The sequence below is a fragment of the Triturus cristatus genome, chromosome 5_2 (assembly GCF_964204655.1).
Source record: "Triturus cristatus chromosome 5_2, aTriCri1.1, whole genome shotgun sequence".
NCBI classification, from domain to species: domain Eukaryota; kingdom Metazoa; phylum Chordata; class Amphibia; order Caudata; family Salamandridae; genus Triturus; species Triturus cristatus.
In genome coordinates this window covers 1,046,059,457-1,046,067,017 of record NC_140588.1, presented here as the reverse complement: position 1 = coordinate 1,046,067,017, position 7,561 = coordinate 1,046,059,457, and the positions used below count along the sequence as shown (strand labels likewise).

The 7,561-nt window shown below is 47.9% G+C and overlaps 1 pseudogene; it reads left to right on the top strand.

Annotated features, from left to right (window-relative positions):
* The first annotated feature begins 303 nt into the window (after positions 1-303).
* LOC146829647 (28S ribosomal RNA) lies at positions 304-1,367 on the top strand (annotated as a pseudogene).
* Positions 1,368-7,561: the final 6,194 nt, after the last annotated feature.

Below are 7,561 nucleotides of genomic sequence, written 5' to 3'. Positions count from 1 at the left end.
TCTAGCAGAGCTCCCGGCTGTGCCTCAGGAGTACAGATACTAAGAAGGGCTGGGCGTCGGTGCTTTATATAATCAGGGGGGGGCGTGGCCTGGAGAAGTGGGCGTGGCCTGTGAACAGGCTGGGTCGCTGATGGCGGTGCTTGCGAATTCCCAACCCCGTGGCAGCGTTCAGATCGGCTGCGCGGGTAATTAGGTACCGGATAGATGCCCCAACCAGCCTAACAGGTAAGGGAGAAGTACGCAAGTTTTAAAAACAATTTACATAAGTATTTAAAAGATCCAATTTCTAGCAAAGCTCCCGGCTGTGCCTCAGGAGTACAGATACTAAGGGAACTGGCTTGGTAGAATCAGTGGGGAAAGAAGGACCCTGTTGAGCTTGAGTCTAGTCTGGCACCGTGAAGAGACATGAGAGATTCAGTTTAAGTGGGAGGCCCTTGGACCACTGGTTAAATACCACTACTCTTATTTTGTTTTTACTTGCCCAGTGAGGTGGGGGGAGCATCTGGGGCTCTCGCTTCTAGCTCCAAGCGCCCAGCACCTTCCGGGAGTGACCCACTCTGGGGACAGTGGCAGGTGTTGAGTTTTACTGGTGCGGTACACCTGTCAAACAATCACATAGGTGACCCAAAGCAGGTTCAGAAAGGACATAAACCTCCTGTGGAGCAGAAGGGAAAAGGTTTGCTGGATCTCTATTTTCAATATGAATACAGACTGTGAAAGCGGGGCCTCACAATCCTTCCGACATCTTGGGTTTCAAGCAGGAGGTGGCAGAAAAGCGACCACAGGAATAACTGGCTTGTGGCGGCCAAGTGTTGATAGCAAAGTCACTTTCGATCCTCTGTTGTTGGCTCTTCCTATCATTGTGAAGCAGAATTCACCAAGCGTTGGATTATTCACCCACTAATAGGGAACGTGAGCTGGGTTTAGATTCTCATGAGACAGGTTAGTTTTACCCTACTGATGATATGTAATAGTAATCCTCAGTATGAGAAGAACGGCATGTTCAGGTATTAGGTGTATGTGCTTGGCTGAGAAGCAAATGGGGTGACGCTACCATCTATGGGATTATGACTGAATGCCTTTTAGTAAGACCTCCCCCTCCCCAAACCAAAATGATAAACCAGTGCTGTGCAGCCTCAGTTGGCCTAATATAGCTGGCCTCTGGGCCGGTGCTTGGAGTCGCTCGCTCTGTGCCTGGAGTGCGGATGGAAGGGCGCTGCTTCCTTCGCCCTTACAGCACTGCATATTCATGGGGCACCTGGTGCTACATCATTTTTAGATGACCTGATTCTAGGTTCTGGTTTCATACGTAGAAGAGCAGCTACCTTGCTGCGATCTACTGATAGTCATCCTCTGACCCAAGCTTTTGTCTCTGTCTGTGGGTGTCTGTGTCCTTCTGAGGTCCCTCTGGCACCAGGCCGGTGGGAGGGATGGGGTCTGGGTCAGTGGGAGGCTGCCTTCACCTTGTGCTGTGTGGTACACCTGCCGCCTTATCCCACCGGGTGCCGCTGGGTACCGGGATGGGGGCACGACCCCTTGCAGGTCAGCAGGGTGACCGAATGGCCGGAGCAGGCACTAGCGGAGTCAAGATTCATCCAGTCAGTGGCACAAGGAAGGAGCCTACTGACTACTAGCCTGATCATCAGCTGCTGCCCAGGCATTGCGGTCACCAGGTCAGGCCAAGCCACCTGGTCACATGCCTGGGCCGGGCAACCAGATGACCAGCTGGTGGCTGGTCAACCAGATGGCCATGGGGTTGATGGAGCAACTAACACTGACTTTTGTCCCCCCCTCCGGTTCTTAAGATCCCACTTTGTGGGGGCTTAGTAGTTGAGGAAAAATGGCTTTCCAGGTAGGCCCAAGGGGTAGGTGGGTTCGCTGGGGACTTAACCCTCCATAGCTCACAGGGTTCAGGTACCAGGAAGGTTCACACAGGGTATCCTTAGCCGATGGACTGGTGGTGACAGTCCCTACCCAGGGAATGGTGGTTGCAGACTGGGGAGAACCCTCTTGCCTTCTGGGGTGTGGAGAGGAGACAGGACCTATTGTGAAGGTCCAGGCCAATACCAAGACAGGGCGACATCGGACCGGGGAGGATTCTGGGGCTTCTGTGGGCGGGACAGCTCCTGTGATCCCTGATGACAGGCGGGCAAAGCCATGGCTTGTGCTTGGGAAGCAAGAGGTACAGACACCTAGCAGGGCCACCTTCCCTACCCAGACCAGGATGGTGTCTGACCGGGGAGGAGTCTGGGGTCCCAGTGAGCTGGACATTTCCAGTAATCGCCCAATTGGAGGCCTGTCCCCACAGGCCAGTGGTGCCAGCCAGCAGGGTGGAGCCCCACCCACAAGGATTTACCAGGTTTCATGATGTCCACTAGTTCGCTTGACAGCTTCGTGTGAGCAAAAACATCACCTGTGATGTTTCATTCTCACAGCCTATCCAGCCAATGGACGAGTATGGGTGTGCCAACTCAGTGAACCACATCACAAGCCCAGCCTTCCTAATTTGAATTACATTCAGACCTATATAAAATCTAATTTGTTCTCCAACCTGTCGGGAATGTGACCTGACTCTAAGATCGCATTCTCTTTCCCTCCTCACTGGCCCCCCACCCGATAGTCTCCCCGCTGAGTCCCAAAGAGGGGGAGTGTGACAGCAGAGTCATCCGCGGGAAGGGCAGCCGGGCCACATTACAAGTCCTCGGAGTTAGATCATTACAGACTGATCGGATCCTCAATGAATAATGAAGCATTATTGATTTCTTTCTGCCAGCAAACACGGTTGACCTTTATCAAAAATACAAGGAAATGCACTTAGTGAAATCAGCGACTTCTTCTGGGAGGCCCCGCAGGACTTGCGACCAATGAATGGTGTGAGAGCCCGAGAGCCCAGGGGCAGGAAGGGGGTCTCCAGCCATGAACAGGTTTCCATAACTCCGCTCAATTCATGTTCCAACATGAAATTGAAACACACCTCAATCATTGAGAGGACGGAGAAGAATTTCAAATTTGGTATGCAGAGCAGCATGTGGTATGTGTCATATTCTTTCATACATTTTAATGACAAGGACAGAGCACAGCTTCAGAGTCAGGTATAAACCGATAATTCTTTCGGCATCTAGGATCGTTCTTTTAGGTGAATGGTCTAAAAAATAATAAAGACAATAAAAACCAACAACAATAAAATAACAAAAGAGGTAATCATAGCAATAATAGATATAATTAGAATCACAATAAGAAAAATAATCAGAAAAAGAGAAATAAGAAAAACAAATAATGATATTACCTATTGTATTAGCACCACCACTACTGTAATAATAACAATAATAATAATATTAATACTTAACTTGTCCATTTACATAGTGCAAAATCCAAAATATACAGTCTTATGGTGCTTAAGTGTGTGTATTCACCTAATTGCACCTCCAAAATCATCATATTTGTTTAGAAATAATATTTTTATTCAAAAGAGGCTGCACATGTTTCTATTGAAATCAAGCCCATATAAACCTTTCAATCATGCTTGGATATTTTGCAGTTTTGCAGTATTCCAAAGTGTGACTGTGCACAGTCTTTGCCTGGGAGGGATTGTTTGAGCAGAAAATGTCTTTCAGCAGAAAGATTCCATGAACCAGTGCCCTTATTAGTATCTCGAGTGACTTTTGAGCACAAGGTATATCCTCGCGTTTGGTTGTCCTTTGGAATACCACGAAATACATTTGGCTGAATTTCCATGTTAAATTTCTGTAATTTTCCCACCATTTTACCCATTTTTTAATGTGTTATTTTGCACACTGTCCTTAAGACACGGTCAAGGTGGGCAATGCTCAAGGCGCCCGCCATCTAAGGGGCCCTGATAGCCTGAGAGATAAGGATGGTGTTTGGTGCAGCCTCAAATCTGTGGTTTCACTGGTTCTCTGCATCAGATTTCCTCCTGGTTTTTGACTCTGGGCCTAGAGGTCTGGGGCTTTCCGCCAGCTGGTCCTCAGAGGTTGTAAGGGGGCCAGACTCACGGCCCTTGGAGAGACCCACCGTTCCAGGGCTCCCTGGGGGCTGAGTCCTTAGTCCTTTTGTGGAATCAGGAGTTTCTTCTTCCAGTTGTTTATGTCTGTAAAACTCCCACAGTTTTGCAGCAAAGAGCACAAAAACACCAACCAAGAGAGAGTCTCCCCTTGTGCAAGAGTCTTTAAGTGGGGGTGGCAGGTTGTAGAAGCCAGGCAATTCCGGGGTGCCACATCACCTCTCCACCCCAGCCCTCCTGCACAGCATGCTAGGACAGTTAAAGATGGCGTCATCCAGGAGTCACTAGTCACATCTGCTCCTGGGGTCTCAGCTCCGCCCCTTGATAATATCACTGCCAGGGCCTTCCCCACCAAAAGTTCAAAGAGGAGTCCTCTCCTGTGTTGGTTCAAGTTGCCTGGGCTTCTTCCTTTGTTCAGTGGGCTTGGGTTGTCCTCAGCCCTGGTGCATGCTGTTTCTTTTTTATTCCCACCCCTTCCTCCACTATTAATTACTCCTTTTGAGTGGGGTGACTTTTGTAACCTGCTGCTGGAGAGAACTGTAATTAACTAGGCACAGTAGGGTGTCAAAAGGCATGGGCACTGATCCTGAGGAGAGACAGAGAAATATGACAATTCTGTCATTAGTCATAAGTTTTACAGATATCTCATAGAACTCACAGATTTGATTTTTTCGCACAGGTTCCACCCCATTTTGATATGTCACTGGGCTTCGTAGGCCAAAGTAAAGGGAAACTGCACACTACTGAAATTTACCCCCATGTGTATAATAAAGGTCACCACAGCCACACAAAAAAATAACACTGACTTTCCCTATGAGTGTACACTAGTGTAATAAGGCCTACCCCAGGTCAATATCTAATCCTGCATAGTCCCCTCTGTGCCAAGCTACCTATGTGCAGCTACCGGGCTGTGCACGAAAGTAGTCTCACATGCTCAGCACTCACATGTGTGCATATGCGTATGAACCAGTAGCGGTCCGTGGAGGGAGTTCTGTGGGGCGGCGAGGTAAGGGCGGGGGAGGTGCAGGGTGGGGAAATGTAAACACCGGAATATGGATGAACGGATGTAAGTACACATTTATATAAATAAAACATATTCCTTTGCGCGCGCTGCATCGCAAAATGCGATGCAGCGCGCGCAACGAAATTCGTTTTATTTATTTAAATGTGTACTTACCTCCGTTCATCCATATTCCGGTGTTTACATTTCCCCACCCTGCACCTCCCCCGCCCCGCCTCACCGCCCCACGGAACTCCCTCCACGGACCGCTACTGGTATGAACACATGCTCAAGTGTAACCAGCCAAGTGCTCGTTAGCCTAGCTGCATCGCAGCGGTCTTATTTTAAAAGGCAGACACTGGCAGTAAACATGTGCAATCCATTTGCCATGTCATTAGCGTGGGTGAGGCACAAGTGGTGAGACTCACCCACAGTACAAAGTCCAAAACCAGATGATCCAAAAAACAAAAAATCCAGGCTTACAGAATTGGTGGAACTCAACTGCAACAAGACCCAATCAAAAATCTGTGTTCCCACTGTAATTGGTTTTGGCCTCCTTATTGTGGATAATGCAATGCCAGATTTTTCCATCATCGTGGCCTTCAGATCCCGCAAAAGAGTATCTACTTCCTCTGTGGCTTATCCTGTGCATGTGCTGAGGACCATTGTCCAACTAATTAATTGCACCAAACATGACCTTCAGACAACAAGCAAACAGAAAATAATTTTTAATGAGAACACAGTGACTCTAGTGAATGAAACAGAAAGAAATGTATGCACACCAAGCAAAAATGCAATGTTGCAATTTAAAAAGGAGTCTGGCACCTGGGCCCACTCACGCCAATCTTAAGATGCATACATCCCAATTATAGCTAAATTGAAAATATATAGATCACTAATTTCATAGCATTAACATATTATTAAGAGCAAATAAAGGGTGATGAGTTTGTGTCATCAGTTCTTGATAAAGTGATTAGGACAGTGAGAGTCTTTTCTCTCTCACTGTTCACTGTCTCTATCTCAGCCTATCTCTCTACCTCTGACTCTCTCTTTCTCTCCCTATGCGTCCCTCACAACCATATACCATTCGGTCTACCACTGTCTCATTTACCTCACTATATTAACAAGGGAAGTATGTTTAGGGAAGTCTAGATTTAGTATTCTTAATTTCACATTTAATTTCCTCAATGAAACAGTATTCAATATTGTGTATACGATATTGTTATAGGTTGATTTATCGAACATGATATTGAAATCCGGTTCAATTGGCCGCACACTGCTCGTCACACCAGCAAATTGCCCCAAGGAACTGTGGTCAATATAGCGGCGTCGGAGAGTACGCCTATGCCACGGTGTATATGAAAAAGTATATGCTGCGTATATCCATCCCTGGACACGTGTTTCGAGGTAATTGCCTCTCGTCAGCAGGGAGCAGGTAAGTGTAAGGGGTGCCGCGTGGACTGCCAACGTTTAAAAACAGGTAAAGTACCTCTCATGGCGCGCAGGTGCTGGACCAGGACTCGTCAGTCCAATGGCTCAAGGGAGTCGTATTATATCAGGTTCAATTGGCCGCACACTGCTCGTCACACCAGCAAATTGCCCCAAGGAACTGTGGTTAATAAACACGTGTCCAGGGATGGCTAACGCTACACTTACTTGCACTCATTACTCGGGCATAGGCGTACCCGCCGACGCTGACTTCAGGGACCACAATTCTTCGGGGCAACACGCTGGTAGGTGGAGCAGTGTGCGACCAATTGGATTTTTGTTAATATTCAGGCTCCTTGAGCCGGTGGAGCTGACGAGCTCATGGTTACGCACCTGCGCGCTACGAGAGGTACTTTACTTGAGAACACTTATTTTAGCAGCCTACACAGCAACCCTACACACTCACCTACTCCCTGCTGACGAGAGGCAACTACCTCGAAACACGTGTCCAGGGATGGCTAACGCTACACTTACTTGCACTCATTACTCGGGCATAGGCGTACCCGCCGACGCTGACTTCAGGGACCACAATTCTTCGGGGCAACACGCTGGTAGGTGGAGCAGTGTGCGACCAATTGGATTTTTGTTAATATTCAGGCTCCTTGAGCCGGTGGAGCTGACGAGCTCATGGTTACGCACCTGCGCGCTACGAGAGGTACTTTACCTGAGAACACTTATTTTACCAGCCTACACAGCAACCCTACACACTCACCTACTCCCTGCTGACGAGAGGCAACTACCTCGAAACACGTGTCCAGGGATGGCTAACGCTACACTTACTTGCACTCATTACTCGGGCATAGGCGTACCCGCCGACGCTGACTTCAGGGACCACAATTCTTCGGGGCAACACGCTGGTAGGTGGAGCAGTGTGCAACCAATTGTATTTATGATATTGAAATCCTCCACCTTCTGAAAAAATAATGTAGGTCAATATTGTTTAGAATCATGATGGCTTTATTAGGGGAAAATTAGTACTACATTTAAAAGTGTTATGAATGGAGACCCCAAAATAACTTTTGCGCAGGGTTCCATAACCCGTAGGATAGAAA